Source organism: Bactrocera tryoni, chromosome 2, assembly GCF_016617805.1.
Source record: "Bactrocera tryoni isolate S06 chromosome 2, CSIRO_BtryS06_freeze2, whole genome shotgun sequence".
Lineage (NCBI taxonomy): Eukaryota > Metazoa > Arthropoda > Insecta > Diptera > Tephritidae > Bactrocera > Bactrocera tryoni.
This window is the reverse complement of record NC_052500.1, coordinates 66904981-66932132: the sequence shown is the minus strand read 5'-3', so window position 1 is coordinate 66932132 and position 27152 is coordinate 66904981. Positions and strand designations below refer to the sequence as shown.

General features: G+C 34.7%; 1 protein-coding gene and 1 long non-coding RNA gene across 3 annotated transcripts in view; one reads left to right on the top strand and one right to left on the bottom strand.

Moving 5' to 3' along the window:
• Nucleotides 1–24956, top strand: part of LOC120769707 — a 40836-nt gene extending 15880 nt beyond the window's left edge. Inside the window, exons 2-3 of the long non-coding RNA XR_005704877.1 lie at nucleotides 8764–8892; nucleotides 24289–24956. This is a non-coding gene — a long non-coding RNA (uncharacterized LOC120769707). The remainder of the gene's footprint in view (nucleotides 1–8763; nucleotides 8893–24288) is intronic.
• The window catches only part of LOC120769706 (tyrosine-protein phosphatase Lar), a 940463-nt gene that overhangs the window by 567412 nt on the left and 345899 nt on the right, over nucleotides 1–27152 (bottom strand). For both annotated transcript variants that reach the window (XM_040096840.1, XM_040096841.1), the window contains exon 4: nucleotides 22915–22992. The gene's annotated coding sequence lies outside the window, so the exon portion shown is untranslated. The remainder of the gene's footprint in view (nucleotides 1–22914; nucleotides 22993–27152) is intronic.

Sequence of the window (27152 nt, the reverse complement as noted above, 5' to 3'; positions counted from 1 at the left end):
CCGCTCAATGAATTTTCTTTTGATATTTCACAGTGTGCCGTGGTTTGACGTGCGCGTCTGCTTGTGGCCAGCTAACAGGGCAGCAGCCGCCCACCCGTACCTAATACCGTGTCGTTTACTTGACTTGGAATTGACGATTGCACTATTTGCTGCGGCTGCTGCTCCTACACTCATCGCTTACCAGCTGCCGCACAGTTTCATTTGAATTAGTTCCTGTGTACGTCTGTTGTTTTTGTTGTTCGACATGGTTTCAACTTGGTTATGGTTTTCTTGGGGCTCGGTTTGTGTGTGTGCGTGCTGTGGTCGAATGTCAATTGAATGAAATTGGTCAAAAGTTGTGTGAAAAGAAATGAAACTGAACAGCGTGCGATGAATGCCGGTAAATGTGGGTCTGTCTGTGTGTGTGTGTGTCGGACGAAAAAGGATACGTGCGCAGATGCATACATAATGAGCTACGCGCTAAAGTTAAACCAAGCAACGGAGTTAGTAAACGGCATGCCGATTGCCACAAAAGTTAGCAGATAACGCAGGCGAAAAAGGAAGATGAAGCGAGGTAGAGAAAAAGTTTAAAGAAATGTATTTTCTATATTTAATATAAAAATATATATTATATATATATAATTGTATATCGATAAATGGTAAATCCAAAATTAGGTAAGGAAACGGAAGTCTGACACGGAGAGACGGGGGATACTGACAACCGAAGAAGGTACTATACTCAGCCCACACAAGTCTAAAATTAGAAGCAAGAAACAGCTCTCCTTTACCTGTTAAATCAGATTCTGACAGCTGCTTTATAGTTAGCCTTTTCTGGGTGGGGGATAGCTGTCAAAATAGAGGCATGTGTTAGGTAGTTATCATCACTCATTCTGAAAATATCACACGAGTTTGCAACAGTATGTCTAGTGGAAGCCTCAAACGCTTCACAACTGAATAGTTACTCACCTCATAAGATAACTAAAATGTAAAAACTAAAGACTAATTTTTAAAATATCGCAAAATTATTCTAAGTGAAAGGTAGGAAGAGGTTTTTTTGCACCAAAAAAATTACGTAACGATGGCATGGTCTTGTCCAATTCGAACACAATTCTCCTACGATTGACTAAAGCCGGTTGCTTCAGTGCGATCTAATTATACCGTAATTCATACTATCAAATCTTAATTTAAAGAACATGACGTTTCAGTTTTGACATTTACCCCGAATGCTTGTCGAATTATGTTCGCCTGTTCCTGTAAATTACCGCAATTACAACGAGCAACACGCTTGAAGCTTACACTATGACACATTAAGAATAAAAATTTTGGCAACACAGTTTGGCAGTGATGCCAGAGCAGTGTAGTTACAAAACTACTGCTAAAATGAGAATGAAATAAAAAGTAAAACTGTTAGAGAAGTGAAAAATAAAATAAAAATTAAAAAAAGAAAGAAAAATAATAAAAATAAAAACTTTAGGTATAACTGTACTCCCAAAATATGCTGAACAACTTACAAATGAGCATAAAACTGCAATTATGCATTAAAAGCATTATGTGGTGGCACCAAGTGAGTTGCAGAGAGAACTAGAGAGGTGGAGAGAAGTAGCTACACAGGACAGCAGCAAGACAACTTCACTGCTTGCCAAAAAATAATGAGGCATGCAACGCCATAAATAGCCGCAAAACTGTTACAAAATTTAAAAACAACAACAACAACAACACAAAAACAGGTTGCCATGGGATAATGAGTGCACATACATACATACACATACACATATACATACAAGAGCATGAATATTTTTGTGTGCCAGCACTGCTGCTGAGTTGTTGAAAATTACATAAAATTTCGCAGCACAACAACACAAACAACAAGCAACATTATATACACACAAAAACACCAACACTGCCAGGCAACTAACAAATTTTTGTTAATTGTAAGCCTGAACGTGCCACTAATAATTATGAACGTCATGAAAATGTCGGCGGCGCAAAAGCAAATGAGCTGAGTGAAAGGCCAAAATATGTTGCCGGCACCAGGCAACAATTGCCGCAGCGTAGCATAACGGTAGGCGCAGAAAATGCGGCGCCAGAAAGCAGCCAAAGTGAAGATGGCACGATTTCAACATATTGTTGTTATTAACAAACGATTGCGCTGGCGTACTCAATCAAATAAAAGTAATATGTTGTTGCCTGCTGCAACATTTTTGTTGTCTAGCGAATTTGGGTGGCGGTGCTGCTTATTGCTGTGCTCACTTTCGTGGAAAATCATGCAAACCGCCGACACCGCAGTATTGCTTACAACAATAAAGAACAACAACATTGAGCTCAAGTACTAAGTAAAGCAAAGTAGAAGGCAACAGCTTGTTAACATGGAAATCTATTAATTTCATTTAGTGGCGTTGACGGGCGTTTTAATAAGCCAGCAAAAGAAGAAAAAACGAAGAATAACGCAAACGATGCAAACATATAATAAAAGCAAAAATATGAAACAAAAAAAGTTACAAAAGCAACAACTAACACAAGAAATTCTCATAATAACCTTCACCAATGAAAAACTTTCCATACAAGAACTCAGTCAGTTTGTATGGCAGCTATAGGCTATAGTGTTCCGATCTCAACAATTTGTATAGAGGTTTTATCGTTCTTTAAGGCATAAATCCATACCAAATTTCGTGACGATATCTCAACAAATAAAAAAGTTTTTCATACAAGGACTTGAGTTTCATTGCTCAGTTCAAATGGCAGCTATATGCTATAGTAGGCCGATCTGAACAATTTCTGCGCAGAAAGTACAGTTACCTTGTACAATAATTCATACCGAATTTCGTGACGATATCTCGACAAATGAAAAAGATTTTCATGCAAGAACTGAAGTTTGATTGGTCAGTTTGTATGGAAGCTATATGCTACAGCGGTCCGATCTGAACAATTTCTAAGGAGATTGTACGTTTCCTTTGTACAATAACTCATGCCAAATTACGTGAAAATATCTTCTCAAATAAAAGAGTTTTCTATACATGAACTTGATTTTAATCGTTCAATTTCTATGACAACTATATGCTATAGAGGTCCGATATCTACGATTCCGATGAGAAGCTTCTAGAAGAGAAAGTGAGTTGTGAAAAATTTCAGATCGATATCATAAAAACTGTTCAGGCTATAAAAACATTTGCTGCAGTGAAGTGGCGCGCGCGTTGCATACATTGCGGCGCTTATGAATTTTATTAATTTACGCGGTTTTCGCGGTGGCGCAAACTGAAAATGGCACCGAAAAATAAAGAAAACCATAAAAAACGCTTTAAAGCAGCCGTTGAGGAGAAGTGGTTGCCGCGTCGGCTCCTTTGTGTTCCGGGATCAAGTGTAGAAGTAGGCGTCCCCAACTAGTCAACGCTCAAGTGTTGATTAAATTGTTGCGGAAATTACTTTGATGTTAGTCGGTAGCGTGCAACATATGCAAAATTTGATGCAAGTGACACTGCAACACACACACTCGCACAAACACTTTATAAGCGAAGGATTATATGCAATGTGTACAGGAGGAAAGTCGAGAACTATTTCGCCAAATTATTTATGGCTCAAACTCATGTGAGTGAATTAATTAGAGTACTCTGTTAGTAGCTGCTTATGAAAGGATTTCTTGTCTTAAATGTCAATTATGTGGCAACCACAAAGTTAAGTGAAACGTGGTGCTGTTGACAGTGCCTGCCATCGCAAACTATATGGTGGTCTAAATAATTTGCAATCAATAACAACGTAGTAATATCTGCTATACCAATGGTTTTCAACTTGCGAAACAAAGTTTCGACATTAGATCTCAAATGGGTAACAAATACCTGTATTTACATCTTACTAAATTGCAGCCACAACTTTTCACTGGATTAACTGCTTTAAAGTAAAGTTGAAGCATTTATTTTTCCGATTTTTCGTATAAACAGAAACATCTTCTAACACAGCAGTGAAATTAATCTACAAAATAGTTTAAAACCAATTTTTTAGAAAGTTTTTTTGAAAAAAGGATTAAGCAAAAATAATTAAATGATTAATAGTTAAGAAATGGTACAAACAGAAAATTTTCAGAAACTTTCAATAAAACACGATTTTTAAGAGTTGCCACCTGTTGAAAATATATAAATCAGAAAAAAAATCATAAATGAATCTTACAAACCTAAGGGCTTCGGAAGCTATGAGTAATTTTTTTTTGAAAAGTGTTGCCACCTGTTGCAAAAGCATCAGTCTTAAAAATATATAAGTTAATCTTACAAACAGTAGGGTTTCGGAAACTATCAGTAACATTTTTTTTTGAAACGTGTTGCCACATGCTGAAAAATTATTAGTCAGGGGAAAAAATATAAGTTCAGAAAACGTATAAATAGAAAAATTTCGGAAGCTTTCACTTAAATTAGTCGTTTTTAAGAGTTGCCACCCGATCAAATGGTATTAGTCTGAAAAAAATAAGTTAAGAAATCGTACAAACAGAAAAGTTTCAATAACTTTGAATAAATTTCGATTTTTGATAAGAGTTGCCACCTGTGGAAAAAATATTAGACAGAAGAAAATATGTAAGTTAATAAATTGTACAAACGTTTCGAAAACTTTCAGGGAAATGTGTTTTTTGAAAAATGTTGCCACCCGTTGAAAAAGAATAAGTCAAAAGAAATATATAAGTTCAGAAATCTTACAAGCTGAAGAGTTTCGGAAACTGACAGTAAATTGTTTTTTTGAAAAGTGTTGCCACCTGCTATATACGTGAAGTTGCAGTTGAAACAATTTGAAGAAAGGGTACTACCACCTTTTCAAAAACTGTTAATCAAATAAATTGCTAAAAACATAAACAAAAAAAATAAATATGTAAGTTTTTTGAAAAGCGTTGCCACTGGTTCGCAATTTTAAATTAATTACTTGATAAGCGGTGTCCACAACAGTAAAGAAGAAGAAGTCTTTAAAACTAAAAAATGACGTTTATTAGAATTTTAAGAATGGTTACCACCTTTTCAGAATATGCTATTCAATTATATGGTAAAACTAATTAGGCAATCAAGTATAGATCTACTTTTCCACAAAGATTGTAATGTGGCCAAAATAATTATGACCCTCAATACAGAATACTAAACAACATACCTACATACATATGTATTTACCCCAAGAAATATAGTTGAAATAGTTTTTTAGAGAGATTACGACATGTTATAGTAAAGCCATAATATTTTAAAGGATTACGAAGATCAAAGAAATTGAAAATTTGATATGACATCATGACTTGTAATTGAGATATTATTCGGTTAAGTGGCCAACATAAATGCAATAGCGCAATATAAGTGTAGGAAGAATTAGTCAGAAATATTTTTGTGCTGACTAAAAAAGTGTAATCCCACTTCTGTAACAATCGAACATGGTTCGGCTCTCGCTTTAATTTCATGAACTGAAAAAAGAAAATGTTTATAAAAAAATCTAATTAAATCATAATGCTAAGCCATTTACATTTCCTTAGCCAAATTACTCGACTTAACTTAACAATTTATAAAAATTTGGAATAAAAAAGCAGCCTAACTTCACTACATTTATATTAGGTGTGAGGCTTTGCTAAAATCGCCTGAATGTAGGCAGCAACTAATATTTTTTCATGGCATTTTTGCTAGCAGAAGAATATTGAAGAGAACTTTTTACTACATTATAGACGAGAGCATGAGCTTTCTTAAGGGGATTAAAACATTTGGAAATTTCAAAAAAAAGGGTGTAACGTAAGTATATGTACGGAGGTTGCTTCTTATATTTCAGGAAAAGAGAGCAAAATGTTAATTATTATTAAATTTACATCATCGAAAAAACTTTATTGTTTTTCAAATTATTATCCATTAAGACCTATACACTTTTGCATGAGTTTGAACCAATTGTCGAAGCACTTTTGCCACTGAGATTGAGATGTATCCAAAACATTTATTTAGGATGTATCAACGGCCTATACAGGTGTCGAAAAACGTTAACCTTTTAGTTTATCTTTTACGTACGGAAATAAAAAGAAGTCATTCGGTCTTATGTCATCACTATTCGGTGGACGGTTCATCAAATCGATGTTTTGAGTGCCCAAAAATGCTGTTGTTTCAGTCGTTTTGTTAGACCTTGCATTTCTTTTGGCCGAGATGAATATTTTAAGCTACTGTAAGCAAGAAAGTAGGCGGTCATATGTCAAACCGTTCTTAGTATGTATATGTCAAGCTTAACAATAAAGTTGAGAGTTGTTAGATTTCAACTTTAGGGTTTCCAAATCTCGGAATATAAAGGGCAACTTACGTAGGAAGTCATTCATTGAAGAGCGTTTGCCCAAAAATTTTTTTGAAACAAATATTTGAATATTTTAAGTAAATGTAAATAACACAAACAGAGCTTGTATGCTTGCCATCAAAAATGCGAAACTTTAGTTCGGAGATAAGCGCGCAGTTTTAATAATTGTTTAAGTTAGTGTAATCTGCTCCCAAACCTTTAAACTCATTCTCAGAAACGGCTGAACCGAATGACTTAAAATATTCATACGACTGTATGGGATGTATTATATTTTCAAATAATGCATGGTATCGATGCAAATGCGCAAGTGGGTGAAGGCCACAAAAGCATCGAGAGCAATGAAATAGTGATCAACCTTGGTATATTGGGAAATCCATTGTCTATACGACAATCTAGACAGAAGTATGGTAAAGTAAGTCAAAACCCGATGGAACGAGCTACCTGGGTGCAAAATGGTAGAAAACATGATCGGAATACTAACTGGTCACTGGGTGGTGGCAGCACACGCCCGCAAAATGGGGCTACAGATCGAGAAGGCTGCAGCAAATGTCTAGAGCAAGGCATCAGGGAAATAATGAATAACCTCTGGTTCCCACGGTATGATATACTGGAGAAGGTATTGATAGTGATGTCGCAGTCTGTTAAAATTCGCGTTAAGCGCAGGCATCCTAAAGGATGACTACTCCTCTTTGGTCTAGCAACTAAACTCAATCTGTTATCAAAAGACCAAACTAGTCTATGTGCGGCTTATTGGTCTATCAGATTAACCTAACATAACCAAAACTTATATCTTCACCTCCATTTTTCGCCATCTAAAAAACTGTTGTTTTCAATACTTAGAGTACAAGGAATTTAATTTTATGAAAGTAAGGAAATCTTATTTGTGTTGATGCCTTACATCTTTAGATGTATTCTAAGCCATATTAGAAGTATATGCTGTTCTTTCGCTTCGTTTCAGCCTTATTGTTTTTTTAATTCTACTTCTGAAATCTTATAACTATATTCCTTCACCACAACTTTTATCAAGACTGTGACAATATAACTTGCAAAATTTCTTTTAATCCCGTAAGCCTCAAATATTGAAATATTTTTTACGACAACTTCAACTCAAACTATATGCTGCCGACAAAGCCTATCTTACTGAAATCCTCAGTCCAAATAAAAGCGCATATACTTCTCCTGCTTACCTGTCAACAAAAAATACTTGCTTATGATATGTATATATTTAGCTCTTCTTGTCTGCTTTCAATTCGTCTTGTCTTCTTTCAACTACTCGCACAAATCCATTTTAAATTGAAAATTTTGTTTGTTAATTCGCTTACAACGGCATACAGCAAATACAGTTATGAGTTTGGTACTCAACTTTGCGCACACAGCACTATATACATAGCTGAGTACCTGAGCGGGCGCGCACTGCTTACTGGTTACTTATGTTGAGGCATTTTAGGCGCACAACAGGCGCGTTAGTTTTGCAAGTTACCTGCAAATTGCGCTGAGTATCAGGGTTTATATATTTTTGTATGATTTTTGCAGAAGCACAGATCTTTTTATATATTCATTTGATATCTCTAGAGGTATATAGTTTTATATACATATATTTACTTGATATCTCCTGAAGTACTCACTGCTTTGCTGCGCTTTACAATAACCATTGCAAATACTTGATATGACTGTTATGAGGCCTACTTGTAGGCAATGCAAAATTTCAATTTTCCCCCATAAAATTATATATACATGCATAACGGCAGTTTTGAGCGCGGCAAATGTCAAATTTTGTTTACAGCTTTGTGTGAAATGCAAAAATGTGAAATGCAGAAATGCATAAAATGGCAATACAGTCAGTCGGAGATTGCTATTGAAGGTTCTCCGTGTATAGAGCTGAGAGGTAAGTAGGGGGGTAAGGCGTGCGCTAGCTGAGCGGCAGTCATCTTTGCCGTAATGTCAACATTTTGAGTGCAATTGCATAAATAAATGCGCGACCTACATTTAGGCGGTCTGTCTTTCTTACTCACAACACATACAGTAAACATACAGGAGCGCACACATACAAACACACAATTGCACACAACTACATATGCTACGCTCTCGACACATCACATCCCAGCTTTACAAGTGCATAACTGTCTTTTTTAATTTTACGAAATGTGCGCAATTTCCATTGAAGGATTAAGTGCTGTCAGGCAAGCCAAATGTGGCATAAATATTTTTGCTTTATTTTATTTATTTATTTTATTTTTTTTGTTTAGTTGCTTAAGTGTTCATAAATTTTTTATAAATTTTGAAATGTTAAAAGCGGTTTTCTTGCTATTGTAAGCTTCTTTGTAGCGCTGTACGTTTGAAATTGTAAATGCGCCTGTATGTATGCTTCATTTATGCGGTATAAATACGTAATATGCTGGTAGCTCTTCACAAAAGCCTTGAATATTTATAGTTAAATAAAAGAATAAAATTATTGCTTTAATTGATGTTAAAGAAAAAATTTTTTTTTTGTTGTACATGTACTTACAGGTTGAAGAGCTGTTATGAAATGCGCGGCACTAAATGGCGCATACAAGTGTGGGTAATGCTATGCACAATGCACACGCATAACATATGAGCAATTAAGGAGGAAATTGAGTGAAGGTTATTATGTAAAAGGTAACTGGAAATTTATATACACTATTCTTATGTGCAATCAGGAGGGTTGCATAACTACGTTGAAACAATTGCTGATTTGAGATACTTACAAGCAGAAAGTGAACTCCTAGTGCAGCTCCTTCATGGTAGAAAAAGGCGTGAAGCTTTGACCACTATTAGCAAATAAGTTTTTTTTTTAAGTTTTTGGAAACTGGTAGCGATTGCGGTCCTACCTAAGGAGTCCTTGATATTATTGAGATAAATTTTAGTCTTTGAATAGCTTTTAATGTATTTCTGTAATTAAAATATTTTACTAAAACAATATTTTGGGAAAGCAATAAGGTCCTGTAAAAACTTTTCTAGCCTACAGCTGCTTTTCTAGTCTAATTCCTCTATATCTACTTTAGAATAAGGCATTCAGAGCAGTTTAAGTCCAAATATAAGCAGATTTAATGAAATATTGGTATTTAGATTTTCAGTTTCAAGCAGTTTTTGTGCAGTCGGCGATTGCTAGATATCCTTTAGAGGTAGCACTTATCCCTTAGCGAATATATACAAGCGACTGTCATCGTTCTAAGTTTATGAGATCTGATGTCAACATTTTTAATTTTTCATTTTTAATTGAACTTCTTGTTGCCTATATGCCAAACTGTCTCTAAAAGAGAGCATGCGCACAGGAAGATCATATTAAACCTTGCTTACAATTCTAATTAATACACATTGTCTCATAATTTTCTCAGAAGGAAGCTGTTGTGATCAAACTAGGGCTAAGTAACATGTGTACATATCAAATTGTGTAACAAAACATTCACGATGACAGATCAGAAATGAATTAGATGACAGATGACTTGATCTTAAATGTGCACTTTTAAATATTCACTTATTTTGAACTTCACAATGTCACTATTCTTGGACCAAGAAAATATGAAGAAGGGAGAAAGGAAGCATACTTTGGAAACAGCTTAGAGTATGAGAAAAGTAAAAGAAAGAAAATTCGAACGCATATTCTTGAGTCTGACTAAAAAATTAAGGTGGAAAATTCGTGCGGCTTTTTCATAATTTGATGAACAATAATATTTTTCAAAGCATTGCTAATATGAAGCTATGACATTTTCGCAGCTCTCTCATAATTTGTGAATTCCATCCAAAAAACTGCGCCGGCTTGGCAGCCAACTAGAATGAAGCAAGCGAAGTTTTGATACCCTGCTATAAGAGGAACCGTATTCGAACCATATTGCATCGACCAAAACAAATAGTAGTCAGTGCGAGCAATGCCTGGTTTAAAAGACTGAGGAGGAAAAAGTACCCCAACCACTATTTTCCAAATAGTTTTTAACCAGACAGAAAGTACCCTAACCACTATTTTCCAAATAGTTTTAACCAGACTTGCAACATGAGGCCGAACGTTATCAAATTGGAAAATTAATGCCTTATGTTAGTAGCGAGTTATGGGCGTTTTTCAACAATCATTCGCTTCAAGTAATTGTCGGTAGAGTTCCTTGTTGAAGGTTGCACCTCGTTTTAAAAGCTATAATACAGCACGCGCTTCTGATCCCAATAAATATAGAGCATCACTTTAGCGGCTAGCTATAAGTTTTTTATTTACATGATTCTCCAGGTTTCACATAAGATGTTTTGCATTAAGAGTTTTCTTAATGGATCCGTTTTTCAGCAACAGTATCAATCAGATGCAAAAACGACTTTTTTAATGAAGCGTTCAAGCAGTATTACTTACATATATGCAAAATCGTATTTTCGCGTCTCTTGGTTTTAAGGGGGTATTCTGATTTAGAAATTCGAAAAAATCGATTTTTTTTGCATATTTTTATTGTATAACCCTTCAAAAAAATGTCCCTTAGAGGATTTTTCAAAATTCAAATTATTTTCCGAGTTACAGCTCATTTTGTGACTCCGACTCCGACTGCGCGCGACTAGTTCTCAAACTTTAAACTCGTTTTTCTCATAACTACTTTTCTAGAAACGGTGTGCATGATATTTCAAATTCTACTCAACTAATTCACATGAAATTTTACACAGAACTTTCTTATACATTATAGTAACGCACTAGGAAGAGCTTTCGAAAGATTTTTTTTTTTTATTTTTAAAAAATTCCGAACCACAAAAAAACAGGGAAAATATGAAACTTTTTTTTCAAACCTCCACCATTTTGTATTATAAATTTTTTTTTTTCAAAAACGTTTCGTATAGCGATAACTACACTTTTACTCTTCACGGATTTCGCATAAATTTTCATTTTAGGTCACGGAGAGGATTTATAGCTACGTGAGTGGCAACTATAGAATTTGCGAGTTTTTATTATGTTTGGCAACAAACTTCATCGAGTAATGCTACTAGTTTCTCATCTCCAAACTTTTTGGATCGCCAGGACGTTCCTTGTCTTTCAAGCTAAAATTACTACTTTTAAATCAGTCGCTCAGCTACAGCGTATTCATCATTAACTTCTACTAACTTCATGAGTAGGATTCTGCATTTTCGTGCGCATGCAAAAGTCACGTAATCTTTATTCTCAGGCTACTTAGCAAAAATATGGGAAAAATTAGTCAGATTGGTCGGAACGTTTTAAGGTTTCACTAAAAATCAAATATGGATATATCTTATATTACAGTCTGTATACAAAATGGCCCGTTTTACTCAATGGAAATTTCGATTTCGATTTAAAAGTAATTCGCATATAACACTCAGAAACAGTCATGTTGCCAAATACTCAGATATCGGTACAGTCTACCAATGGATGTGAATAAGAAGGTGAAAAATCTACACCAAAGTAATTTTATCAAAATGAATCCTGTGATTTAGTACTTGATCGAGTTAGGAAGGATAAAAGAATTTGTCAAAACGTTGGTCGTGAAAGGATATTGTTTTAGTTACAAATGCAAAAAATGTCTGAACTTAGTATGTAAAAGTAGAAGGTGGGACTCTTTGTAGGTCGTCATTGCATACGGCAAATCTTGGAAGATACAGGTTTTTATGGTTCTTCCAGAAAGTTAAGCTTGGAAAAGTTTCGTGCTGATAGTCGAAACTGTCCTAATTAACCATAAAGCACTAAGCCAACAAATTGGGCAAACCATGCAGAAAAACTTTAAGATTCTAAGAGGGAACATAACTATCAACTTAGATTATATTCCCCATCATTTGGATACATTGGGGCAAAATTTAGATAATTATGGTGAGAATCAAAGAAAGATGTTCAAGAAATAGCCTTGACAAACGGCAGCGTTAATCCGGCTTAACTGCGCACTTAATCAGATCCAAATTTGTAGGTGACAGACGGCAGCTATGCGTGTTTGAAACTATCGTAAACAGCTGATTGTCATTTTTATAATATTTTCAATGAAAATGGATAGAAGATAAACATTGCGGTTGTTGGCCGAACAATTTTCACAAAACCATTTTTTATTACAAAAACATATCAACACGTTCATAACATAAGAGACTGAAAATTTGACTGTCAGTGTTGCTTGTTTTTCATTCACAATAGATTAAAATGGGCCAAATGGCAAATAACAACGTTGCCAACGAAAATGCAACTAACTTTCTAAAATTTGGAGCAATAAAAGGTCGTTAGCAACGGTCTTATCTTGACTAACTCCTAAAATAATCCGGATTTAATGCAGTTAATCCGGATTAACGCTGCCGTCTGTCAATGCTATAAAAGTGATGGAAGGAAGGCATCAAGATTGATTAATTCGTTTCATTATAGCTAATTACTGCTGAGCCCTAAAGAGATATTGCTAACTTAATTATGAAGGAGGAACTCACAAAAAACCTTTAATAAAAATATAACTTATGTTTCCGATATTTATCTCTCCATTTACTTCCGATATATTATACTTTTTCACAATTATAGCGATATAATAAATATATTATATATTTTAATTTATTTCATGTTTTCTGATTTTTACAATGTAAGATGAAAATAAAGACTCAAAAGCAAACGAGGGCAAATTTTACAAAACCATTAGTGGTGAAATGAATTGTGAACATAAATATGTATATCCAAAACCGATCTTATATCTAGAGCAACAAAACCACGCAGTTTGTACTTCTTTTCGCTTCAAATATAATGACGCATAAGGACAATAATTTTCTAACAGATGATACCAATGCTGGAACAGTGGAATTATAAACAAGAATTATATGCCATACCTTGATATTCCCAACGAACCCACTAAAGTAGAAAACTTACGCTATAGAAATATAATTAAATACATATCACAACTAGGGATCTAACAGAAATCGGATTAGAACTATATTTGAAATTATAGTTCAAATAGATGTCAAATCATTATGCAAACTTTTTCCATTCATAAAGCTTCGAAATCAAATATGATCTTCCGCCACATTTTTGTTTAAAATATTGAGCTAAAAATTAAACAACTGTATTACAAAAATTGTAAATATGATAAAGATTACGAAACATATTTATACAGCCACACAGCATCTGTCCGTTTCCTTAGCTTTTCATCGCTCATCATTCATCAACAAAAAACTGCCTACCACAACCCCACTTTGAAGATATAGAATACGAGAAGCATACATTTAAGAGCACCTACGTTGCGTAAGTTCTCGAAAGTTTCAGCTATAAAAATCATCAGTACTTTCAACTGAAATTAACAACAATAAAAAGTAGGCAATACTAAAAACCGCAACTCACGTTTAACATACGCAGCAGAAACAATAATAAAATGTGAGTCTGCTTCGCGCGGCGCCCGAAAGCAGGCAACAAGAAATGTAATTAAGACAAAACTGTAGAAAACGCAAAACATATTGCCTGCAAATAAACATTGATATAATTTTGCGCATGCAGAGACACTAAAAACACAACACACTGTGGGAACGCCGAAAAAGCTGCCACGCGCAAGGCAGGCAAATATTTATGCAGGTATGCGTGTACGCCAACGGCAGTGTCATACAAATATGAATATGCAATAAATGCAGAAATTAATATTTTCATTAGCGGCAAGCGGCAAACAGCTTATAACGCAACGGAGGAGTGCGCACGAAGCAAGATGAATGTGGGCGTAACGCCTAAAAATATGCACACATGCATCTTATGAAGTTGAAAGTTACCGGGGCGATGTGGTTAAAAAGTTGCAAGCTTATTGCTGGCACATTGCACGGCACAGCGCTTTTTTGTTGCTTGTTGTGCATTAGATTTCGAGTGACGCCTAAAACACATGTTATTTACTACAAAGAAACCGATATGCACACGCTTACAAATAAACAAATACACACACACATTAGCGCGACTTCGAGACTTTTAGTTGTGGGTGTGTAGTTACTTTACAGCCATGTGGCAGCTATAACATTGCGGCAAAAACGTGTGTAGGCGGCGCATACACACATAAAGAAGTGTAGCTGTGTGTATATAGCTCAGTATATGTGTTTCTGTGGCAATAGCTTTTGCACCTAAACACTAGCTTCTTGCTTTGCGTGTGCGTTTGCTTTATCTCCTGCCTTGGCGCGCATGCCACGCATACGCCAACAGAAATTTTGCGGCAAAAACACATTGCAACCTTATGAAATTTTAGCGCTTTGGATGCTTAATTAAAAAAGTTTCAGCTGCAACAACTTTCACCCACTCAACAAATACAGCTGTAATACATTTAATGTACAGCGATATAAAAATAAATACATACGTGCATACATACATATACATTTATATGCTTGAGTGAGTGTGCGTGGCTTCTGGCTCGAAAATAAAACAGCGCGCTAACTCTTACAAGTGCTGCTCGTTGGTGTTGGTGGAAGAAGTTGCAAAAGGTGCAGATAGCGCACTTTTTTCTAGCACTTTTATTGTTTTTTTTTTTGTTTTTGTACACTCCTACATTACGTTAGCTTCATTTGTGAGTTTAATGGTGGACTGTTCTGTGTATTAACCATGGCTAGGTGACCAGAGCAAAATTACTTTATGCGTCAGGCTTTAAGGAGAGTATTCTCAAATAGTTATTTTAGGTAACAGTGCGAACTAGTCTAAAAGTAACTAGTTTAGGAGTAGTTACATTTTTATAATTTATTTTTAAAGCGGGCATTCGCAACTGATCGTTTGAGGAAACACTTTTTTTTGGTTCAAAAGTAACTAGTTCGGGAGTAGTAACATTTTTATACTCTCGCAACAATGTTGCTAACGAGAGTATTATAGTTTTGTTCACATAACGGTTGTTTGTAAGTCCTAAAACTAAAAGAGTCAGATATAGGGTTATGTATACCAAAGTGATGAGGGTGACGAGTAGAGTCGAAATCCGGATGTCCGTCCGTCTGTCCGTCCGTCCGTCCGTGCAAGCTGTAACTTGGGTAAAAATTGAGATATCATGATAAAACTTGGTACATGTATTCCTTGGCTCCATAAGAAGGTTAAGTTCGAAGATGAGCAAAATCGGCCCACTGCCACGCCCACAAAATGGCGGAAACCGAAAACCTATGAAGTGTCATAACTAAGCCATAAATAAAGATATTAAAGTGAAATTTGGCACAAAGGATCGCATTAGAGAGGGGCATATTTGGACGCAATTGTTTTGGAAAAGTGGGCGTGGTCCCGCCCCCTACTAAATTTTTTGTACATATCTCGGAAACTACTGTAGCTATGTCAACCAAAGTCTACAGAGTCATTTTCTTCAGGTATTTCCATATACAGTTCAAAAATGGAAGAAATCGGATAATAACCACGCCCACCTCCCATACAAAGGTTAAGTTCAAAATCACTAAAAGTGCGTTAACCGACTAACAAAAAACGTCAGAAACACTAAATTTTACGGAAGAAGTGGCAGAAGGAAGCTGCACCCAGGCTTTTTTTAAAAATTGAAAATGGGCGTGGCGCCGCCCACTTATGGACCAAGAACCATATCTCAGGAGCTACTAGACCGATTTCAATGAAATTCGGTATATAATATTTTCTTAACACCCTGATGACATGTACGAAATATGGGTGAAATCGGTTCGCAACCACGCCTTCTTCCAATATAAAGCTACTTTGAATTCCACCTGATGCCTTCTCTGTATAATACAAGTATAAACATTAGGAACCAATGATGATAGCGGAATAAAACTTTACAAAAATTCGGTATTTGAAAAATATGTAAATGACGTATTATGAAATCTCGATTGTCACTTTACCATGCGAGAGTATAAAATGTTCGGTGACACCCGAACTTAGCCCTTCCTTACTTGTTTACATTCATTTTCTCAGCTTTACTATTAAACTTGAAAGAAACTAAAAAATAAAATAAGATCAGTTCAATAATAAGCACTATGCTACTTAGCAGTTTTTTATTTATTTAATTTCTATGATTTTTTTTTTACCGATTTTTAATAACAAAAAGAAAGATCGTTAACTTCGGATACACTGAAGCTCTACTACATAGTTTTTTGGGAAACAATTTTGACTGGTTTAAAAGTAACTGGTTTGGCAGTAGTTACATTTTTTTATTCACTTTCTCAGCTTTAATATTAATATATACCCCGATCTGGCTAAATCGACTCAGAAACGTTACGCTGATCATTATATACAGTGAACCACGAAAGTGTTCATAAGAACGTGAATTTTACTTTTCGTGTTATATTTATTTCATTTGCAACATGAAATTAACAAATGCATAGTATAAGAAGAAACTTAAAGTAGCTTAATTTAAACTAAAATAGCTAGAAAATGTTATATTAAATATAATTTTAAATGAAAACTTTAGTGCCTTTATTTTTTGGTATGGTACATCGGCCGTTTCACCTTAAGAATCAATATCTAAGGCATCTTTTCAATGAAATTATTCAAAATTTGTGGGCTTTTAGCCAAGCTTCACTGGCGGGCACCCAAACTTTTTCGACGTTTAATTCGAATTACTCTTTTCCTTCTTACTTGTATATTCCACAGATTTTCAATATATTAATTCATGACAGGCGACTGTGCCGGCCTGCCCATAACTATGATTCCCCTATCCTGGAGCCATTTCAGTGTTTTTGTGTGCTTATCGTGCATGAAAAGAGTGTTCCTTGGTTAGCAGCTAGTTTTTTCTACACTGGGTAGGTAATATAAGATAAATAGATGAGGATTCCACCGCGATCTAAGGTGTATTGTGCCCTTTAGAATGTTCAGAATATTGAGTGCTTTAGAATATTAATGCAATCCTTGGCTTTCATAATTCCATTAGATTTATGAAAAACTCCTGGTTTATTATCCTGAAAACAACCCTATAGCATAAGAAAGTCACTGCGAAGTTTTAACGTTCATTAAATGTTGCATGAAGCAACACCATTATTTTTGTCGTACCAAGGCCAAACATTTTTGTCAAGGGCCAAACTCTTCTATTAGCTCCCAAACCATTTATTAAGAACTTTTCGGAACAACATCAAACATCATGTTGCCTAAGTGTGCAGTTCTGTGTTTAGCTGTAAGAAATAATTTCTTTACCACAGTTCTCACGTCCGTTCCGGTATTTTTGAAGGTTTTTCACACAGTTTCTCAGTCTCTTGAAGTCTCTTGATTTGTTCGAAATTGTTTCAATATATTTTCAAAGGTTATATTTTTTGTACGAAAAAACCAAAAGCTTATTTACCAAATTATTCAGACTTCATAAGAATCAGCTTTGAAAATTATTGTTTCTTTATAATCTTCTCAGTTCTAAGAGCCCTAGAATTCAATATGAATAGCTTAATTTAAGAGTTGAGTTTTCTGATCACCTGACATATTAACATGTCTTGACACTATATTTAAAAATTCCGAACAATAGCTCTTGTAATCATTCGACAGATATACCATCTGATCAAATTTGGCTCGGACAGCTCACTTTTAATTGAGCGCGCACATACAAATTTCTTTTATAGTACCAATATACATTTTTTTAAGTTCGTAAAGTTCCATACGTCCATTAGCGTGTGTTTGCAGGAGTTTGATTACGATGCGAAGTTTGCCTAACGACGTTTACCATTAAAAAAATTAACAACGAGTTTGAATGAAATTTTGCATTTCCGATGGAATCACGGCCTCGGAAACGTGGAAAATCTCGCAGAAGTGTTTGCCAAGTCTAATTTATCATGGAGCAGTGTTTGAGTAGATTCGTACCAAAATACATGATTGTTTTGCTCAAAAACAACGTTGAGTAGAAGTCGCAAAAGATTGACAACTTAGCTGTGCACTCTAGATTCGCCAAGCGCATCATTACTGATGGCGCCATCTATATGAATGTCGGCTGGTGCGTTAGAATGTGCTATCTTTATCGATTGGAAGTGAAGTTATTGCGTTTTAAGTGTCAGTATACTTGTGTTATCGGCGCGAAAATGAGCTTCGAGCAAAGAGCCAACATTAAGCTCTGTTTTAAAATTGGTAAAACTTTTAACTTTTAATTGATGGAACAAGTTTATGGCGATGATTGCCTATCTCGTAGCAGAGTGCACGAGTGGTTTCAACATTTTCAAAGTGGTCGTGAAAACATAAATGACGATCACATGGCCCACATGGCCAATCAAAATCCATGATCACCGGAAATTCCATCGAAACAGTGCGTGAATTCATCAAAAATTAGCCGAAATCAACATTTAAATTCATGGAAATGGAATTGAACATCACCAAAACATCGACTTATCGCATTTTGACCCCACATTTGGGCTTACGAAAGGTGTGCGCACGGTTTGTTTCGCACAAATTGAGTGACGACCAAACATTGCTCAGAATCCGCCTCATCGATCGACGCTTGTGACCGATTATTTGACCAAAAATCACATTTTAACCATTAACCACTCCCCGTGTTCACCTGATATGGCACCGTGCAACTTCCTCCTTTTTGGAAAAATGCATTTGCCCATGAAAGAAAAGGATTTTGCAGACGTAGAGGCCATTCAAAAGGCTTGCACCGGCATACTGGCGGCCATACCGCCCAACAAGCTAAAACACTCGTTCGACATACTTTTGGACCGTGCAATAAGCTGCATTGAAGCAGAAGAAGACTATTTTGAATAAAATAAATTGATTTTGCCGAAAAAACCATTTATTCTGTTTTTTCTTAAAGTGCTGTTTACTTTGGAAAGCATCTTGTAGGTTTAACAATTTGCCCTCGAAACTGTCCAACAAAGCAGCCATTGGCGCTCAAAAAAATTTCCAAAACCAAGAAACTACGTCAAGGCCGGTCAGAAATCAACTGAATGTACAACGCTTCAATTACCGTGATGTGGGGCAACATGAATTGGTTCCGCAGGGTCAAATGTTCAATAAGAAACACTGTTCGATCGCGTTGAAGCGACTTTGTGAAGAAATCGTCGTTTAACGGCCGGACGAGTTGAAAAAAAGTATGCATTTTTACCACGACAATGCCCTTTCACTTTCTAGAATGATTGAGAACTGTATTTTTAGTCAAGCTCGAGACGCGAAAGTCATTGCTCCGCCACTGTATTTGCAAGATTTAGCTTTCTGTGTCGTTTTCTGATTTCGAAACTGAAAAAATTGCTTTGGGTAACGTGAAACGAGCTCAATGCAGCCATGAAGGCACGGAAGGCCAAATATAGTGAAAATTGGTTTTAGCTGAGGCTTAGAACACGCGTATGGAAAATTAGTTTCAGCATTGATAGCATCGAGAGAAAAGTTCTGCGAAAGATTTATGGTCCTTTGCGCGTTGGCCACGGCGAATATCGCATTCGATGGAACGATGAGCTGTACGAGATATACGACGACATTGACATAGTTCAGCGAATTAAAAGACAGCGGCTACGCTGGCTAGGTCATGTTGTCCGAATGGACGAAAACACTCCAGCTCTGAAAGTATTCGACGCTGTACCCGTCGGGGGAAGCAGAGGAAGAGGAAGACCTCCACTCCGTTGGAAGGACCAGGTGGAGAAGGACCTGGCTAGGCTTGGAATATTCAATTGGCGCCACGTAGCGAAAAGAAGAAACGACTGGCGCGCTGTTGTTAACTCGGCTATAATCGCGTAAGCGGTGTCTACGCCAATTAAGAAGAATGATATGCTTGAATTGGGTGAAAACACTTTATTTTGAGGGCGGTAACAAAGCTTTACGTTGAAATTCATGACAATGTTTATCGTTTTGTCAGCCTGGATCAAATTTATTATAAAAAGAGGATTTATTATTCTAAGAAGGACTGGGTTGGGAATGATTTCAAATGGCTTTGCTCAAATTTCTAGCGAGGCCCTTCAAAGAGGTTAAAATATTTTCGCTCAGCTTTATAGAAGAAAGTTTAAATTTCATACTTTTTTTTCATTAAAGAGGTTGTACAAAGAAATTAAAAAAATTAAAACCAAATTTTTTTGTTGTAGAAAATAATTAAAAAAAAAATTAAATATCAATTAAAAAACAATTTATTTTAAAAATAAAAATAATAATTGAATTTAAAATAAATTGAAATAAATAAAAAAAAAATTAAATTTAAAATAAATTGAATTAAATTAAAAAAAAATATTTTAATGTTTTAATATTTTTTTAATTATTATTTTTAATTTTTTTGTTTTTTTTAATTACTTTAAATTTTTTTAAATATTTTTATTCTTTTATTATATGTTTATTTTTAAATTAGAAACGATTTAAAAAAAAATTAATATTCTGTAACAAATTTATGCTTCACTATGTGTTCAGCGTTAGGTCACTCTGGTAATAATTTTCATACAAAACAAAATTTTTAGACTTATAAAAAATATGCTGCAAAGCAGCACAAGTCCACAGCAACCATAAAAATACTATTCCTGTTTCATTTTTGCTTATTTCTATTAACTGGTAACTCTAAACAAAAAACAAGCACGAAAGAAGCGCTGGCTAACTTCACCGCATTTGATTGTCTGCTTTGCCAGCGTTGATTGCGAGTTAATAGTTTCGCCAGCTAACTAAACATTTCTACACACTTACACACGTTTATACATACATACATATATATGTATGTATGTACAAGTGTGCATAAAGTGCGTATGTGTGTAATCACACATTGCATTGTCTTGATCACACCGTATGCGCCGGTTGTTATGCAATAAAAATGTTTAAGGAAATCATAAAAAAGCGGACGAAAGTTGCAAGCGGCAAACACACGTACAAGCAATTACACAATTATACATATGTATGTGCAGATGCATAAATACATACATACATACATACACATGCTTGCAATAGCAACAAGCGCTTATTAGTATGCGTGTTAGCAGCGAGCAGTTTGAAGTTGTTGCTTATAAGTGTGTGTTGGCGCCCCAACTATGTACTTTATTCTACTGCAATTCAATCGTACAACAAACAACTTTTCCACACATACCTACATACATGCATACATTTATAGACATTTTATTGTTTTACTACACGGTTTTGTTCGCAATTTTATGATTTTATTTTCATTTTTATTTTAACAACTTTTTTCTTAGTTTCCTTTGCATTACTTCGCACAATTCCCCAGTTAAATAATAGTTTGGTGTGTGAATCTTTGTGTGAATACAGTAAGTGTGGTTGGGTGGCTTTCGCAGCTGCCACTACCGCTGGCTGTGCGCCTTAAAGTGCGCAACAATAAAAATGGTAACATGTTAACTGGGATTTGTTTATGCCTTTCTTTGTAGTCTCTTAACAGTTTCATTGTCTTTATATGGCACTCTATGCAAAACTGTTGTTTGATGCATGCTTTGCTATTTGAAATTAGTTTGGTAAAATGAGTGAAATAGTAGTTTTTGAGATAGGGAGAGACGAGGTAGAGAATAATAAAATGTAAATGCGTTTATATAGTTATAATACGTTGGGTGAAGATATGTAATAAATAGATGCAATATAAAAATTATATATTATAAGGAATATAACTAAAACTGTCTGAATCATTCTAGCTAGTTTGCTTGAACACAAAAACTGACTTTGTTTCTGCAGACTATAGAAAAATCTTTAATCGGAAACTAGTTGAGTTTTCAGTTAAATTAATAAAACCGACTCACCAAAATTATGGAAAGTCATCTTAAGGTGGAAAAATTGACCTTTCCTAATTAAGAACTTTTTTAGTATGTTTTTTTAAAATATAAGGAAACGTTGCCTACATCTAGGCGAAGCTATTAAATATTAAGTTTATATAATATCTAAGGAAACGTTACCTACTTCTAGGCAAAATTATTACATATTAACTATTTGACATATTAACTATTTGAGTTAGAGATATCTCTCTAACTCTGAACTCATTCTCTTTTCTAAATAAGAAGCATTTATGATTTTCCAAACAAATAATAAGGCGTTGCCTACATCTAGGCGTAATTATTATGTATTAAATTTGGTATACTCTATATTAACTTATGCTTGCAAATATTTAAACGACTTCGTGCAGCGCCATAACTCATTTGGTATTTGAAGAATTCAGCACAAATTTCATACAACGAATGATCCAAGTAGAAAAAACCTCGAAATGGATCACCCTCCATTTTGCTAAGTCTAAATAATTTCACAATAATTAACATAATTATTGTACTTACGGTACAAAATATGAAAACTGTAACAAATACACATACTAAAATTTCATTGCCTACATTTTGGCGTAAATTTATACAATTCAAGATTTATTTATTGCAATAGTAAAAATATACAAAAATATAGTAAAACTAATCGAATATAAAAAATAGTCTCATTTATTGGCAGATTTGTGTCTTCTGTCTTAATTACGAATAATTTTTATATATTATAAAAAATTCGATATTGGCGTGAACCAGCTTTTTCCATAACAAAAACTCGGATTCGTAAAAAATATTTACATTTTTTTAAAAGCATCTAGAGTAACTAAGTTTCCTAGTTAGTAGTTAAAAAAAAAATTCGGGATACCTCTATATATTGATTCAAACAAAAAAAGAAATATGTATAAAGAACTTTCTATCGAAACAGTTCCCATTTCAGTTCAAATAGTTAATAGGAATTTTTGTTTACTTATGAAAAAATTATTGCCTACATTTTGGCGAAATTGTTCTGCAACGCTATTCAGAGTGTGTTAAATATGAGCATTTAGAATATAAATAATTGTTCTTGTGAAAGTTACCGGACTCGCGATTTTTTAAAACTTGTTTTACTAAATAAATTTAGAAAATACTCACGTTTAGCTGATATGAAAAATCTTCTAGCCAGCCAACTGCCACTGCTTATGTGTTTAGCGAACAATTAGTACTGTCAATCTGTAAAGAAAGAGAATAGAAGTAGATTGAGTTAAAAGTTCAATTAATTCGTTTTTTGTTTTGTGAGACGACATAATCTTATTTTATGATTTTTTCTAATTTAAATGAAAGCAATTGCAAATCCTTTTGGTTTCATGGTTATATCTACAAAAACTCAAATCTTGCCTAGCAATGTCTATAGCCTTCTATAAGTAAAATATTCATTATGTTAAAATTTACAGACTTTTAAAATATTTGCTTATGAAAAACTTTGAAGACAAAACAAATATATTGTAGTAATGAGATATACAAGGTCTGTCGCAAAATAAACAGAATTTTTTAAATATAACTGTTTCTGGTGGCGCCAACGATTGGTGGGTATATGAAATGAAAAGTTTGATCTCTTGTGGACATTTCGTAAAAATTTTAAGACAATTGGGTAACTACAATCGATGTTATCGATCAAAAAGTGACAGCAGCTTTTGGTCATCGGTCGTAAAATGCATTTTGAACAAAGAGCAAATATTAAATTTTGTTTTAAACTTGGGAAAACGTTTACTGAAACATTTCAAATGATGAAAAAAGTTTATGGCGATCAGTGCCTATCCCGTAGTAATGTGCATGAGTGGTTTAAGCGATTCCAAGAAGGTCGTGAGGACCTCTGTGACGATCAGAAGTCGGTCGTCTTCAGAAGTCAAAAATAAAGACAATGCTGATTTGTTTTTACGATTCCGAGGGTATTGTACACCGAGAGCTCGTCCCACCTGGCCAAACGATTAATGCGTGTTTTACCTTGGTGTTATGAAGCGTCTTTTGTCACGCATTTGTCGTGCTCGACCACAATACCGTGAGGCAGGGTCCTGGCGCCTGTTGCTTGTCACTGATTTTCACAAAAAACTCCATATTAACCATTAATCACTCACCCTACTCACCTGATCTGGCACTCTGTGATTTTCCCCTATTTGGAAAACTTCATTTGCCCATGAAAGGACACTGGTTTCAGGACATTTCAGCTATCCAAAAGGCGACGACCGATATTCTCAAGAGCATTCCGAAAAATTACCTTAAACACTCATTTGAAATGCTAGTTGACAGGGCTAAACGCTGTATCGAAGAACAAGGAAACTACTTTGAATAAAAAAATATAACTTTTGAAAAATATTAATTTTTTGTTGTTTTTTTTGAACAGTCCTGTTTTTCTTTGCGACAGACCTTGTATTTTGGGTATAATTATAGGTATTACAGTATTTTATATATTTAATAAGAAAATATAGAATTTGATTTCACCACCTTTTTAATATTTTTGTATATTTTCAGTTCATTCCATCCACCGTGAACTTTTAATATGAAACATAGCTTGCCAGAAAATTTATATTGACCGAATAAATAAAAAAAAATATAAATAAATAAATGTAACGTCGCCGGAATACATTTTGAAACGCTAGTTTTAGTTAAGCGGAATCGTTCCCGTTCCCACGGCAGACGGGTCTACATAACCGAAACGAATTTTTCATCCGGTCAAGGACTGTCAACTTGAAAGAATTCTGCCTCTTCAACAACAGCAGTAACGAAGGAAACTTTAATTCCTAATTACTTCCTTTCACAGCTGAGTTATATTAAGGACAGCTGACAAGCTTTTAAAAAGTGTTTTTATGGTAGCAATATTTTAAGAAAAAAATACTAATTTAGAAAAGATGAACAAAAGTAAATCTATGGCGCCGCCCTCAAATTAATCCTCTTTATGTTAACGTTTCTTCCAAACCTCGAAACAGTCAATTTCCGAAATAGTCGTCAATACGCATAGTGATTCCAGTGTACTGGCTTCAATTTCGTTTCGCCACAGCGGACGTTTGCGTTTGCTAAATAGGCTGCAGTCACACGGAGCGAATACGGTGGTTGCGGAACGATTTGAATGAAAATTTAGAGAAAAACTTAAGAAGGATCAATGAATTTCATAAAATCGCGGCAGTGCATTTTCGTGGCGCAAAAGCTAAGAGTTTTCTGCCCATAATTCTGGCATCTTTTTACGTATTTCTTCGCGAAAATAACGTATAACTCTCAAAAAGAATTCCTTGTTGTTTGGCCGGTCAGACGCAATTCGGAGAGCACCACACATCGATAGTTGAAGAAAACTGTCACCATAACCTTGATTTTTGACATGCTTTGAAATGTTTTTTTCATCTTCGGCTTACCTTTGCCAGGATATTCGGCCCATTGATCGTCTGTTTCCAGGTCGTAAGAATAGATACAAGACACATCGTCAGTAATAATACATTGCAGGATATCCTGGTAGTCCGAAAGCATTTTTTCGCAGACCTTAATGTGACGATATTTTTTCGAAAAATTGAGTGATTTTGGCACCAATCGTGCTTTCACTTTTCTTAAGTCCAAATGACCTTTCAAAGCGGTTTTTACCGATGCTTCCGATATTCCAACGATGCTAAAAAGATATCTGACTGTTAATCGTCGATTCTTAAGCACCAATCCCTTTATTTTATTGACGTCTTAATCATCAATTAATGTTGTTAGGCGTCTTGGACGCGTTCTTGATCCTATTTGAATAATTTTTTTTTGTTCGCGACAAAAAATTATTGAAGGCAATTATTGTTGCCAACATTCTGAACGTTTTGGCAACAGAAATGTGATTCCGCACACTAAATTTAATGGAACTTCTTTGTTGAATAGTTTCACTCATCGTAAAAATCGCCAAATGCAGTTTATGTAGTTCAGACAAGCATAACCTAACAATTATGATTATTTTGATGTTACATTTGGCACCGGTATCAGTGACAGTCATACCAACCTAAAAAAGAAACTGTTTCGACAATAAGGTTTACGCGCAAAATTTAAATTAAAAAGTCTTACTATTTTTTGCCCACAATAGTATATTACAGAAAAATCTTATATACTCTTAGGCGAAATAAATATTATTATAGTTGAGAAAAATTCAGCATACATTCAGCAATAAATAAAAATCTTGCAAAATCAGCAAAAGTTAATTTTACAAAATTATAAAATTTTATTAAACTTATAACTCTAACACGGAGAGAAAATTTGGACAACGAAATCTTGGTCTGTCAAAAAAGTCTTGCGGTACTTTCGCTAGTTGGCGCTGAAAGCGCGTAGTTCCAGTTTTATTCGTCGCATCGGGTCATGCTATACCTTTTTGGAAAGCTCATTTCACGCGCTAACAAGTGTTTGATTGAAGTCGTTCGTGAGTTATAGCGTCGCAAACATGGAGCAAAATAAAGAGAAAATACGGCATATTTTACAGTACTATTACGATAAAGGCAAAAATGCATCTCAAGCTGCCAATAAAATTTGTGCAGTTTATGGACCCGATACAGTTTCCATTTCCACCGCACAACGATGGTTTCGACGTTTTCGTTCTGGTGTAGAGGTGGTCGAAGATGCGCAACGACGCTCCGGAAGGCCTGACGTCGAAAATTGCGATAAAATCGCTGAATTGGTCGAAAGAGATCGGCATAGTAGCAGCCGTAGCATCGGTCAAGAATGAGTCATCAAAAATTCATTTCAATTTCAATAAATAAAAAAAAAATCAATAAAAATACCGCAAGACTTTTTTGACAACCCATTATTTAAGATTTATAAATGTTGCGAGTCAAAAAGGCTAGCATAAGATCGATATAAATGGCATGAGTCTCACTGTGTATCTTTTCATTCCGCTGAGCTTATGATACAATATATACATATGTATATACAAAAATAATGTAATGAAAAGATAAACTAAATTTTAGTATATAAAAGAAAATTAGAGACTTAAAGCATACTTAAATACAAAATTAAGTATCACACAATGGACAATAAAAATATTTAATATTTAACGCAAATATAAATATGTACAATAAACTTTTTTACTTCAAGTAATGTTTTATGTTTCTTCAAAACAGATGTATGCATGTAAATATATATAGCGTCAGGCTAAAAAATATGTTATTTTTATTGCCATCAAAGTAAATACATTTTTAAGTGGCTCAAAGTGGTTGTGAAATGGTAAAAATTCTTAGCAAAATAAATCAACGAACTTAAAAAAAAAAGTAAATCATTTTTTATTGTAAAAAGATATAAGTTAATTTTAAGGGGTATTCTGGTCTAGGATTTTGCAAAAATCAATTTTTTTTTGTATATTTTGAAAGTTTAGACTTTCGAAAATATGACCT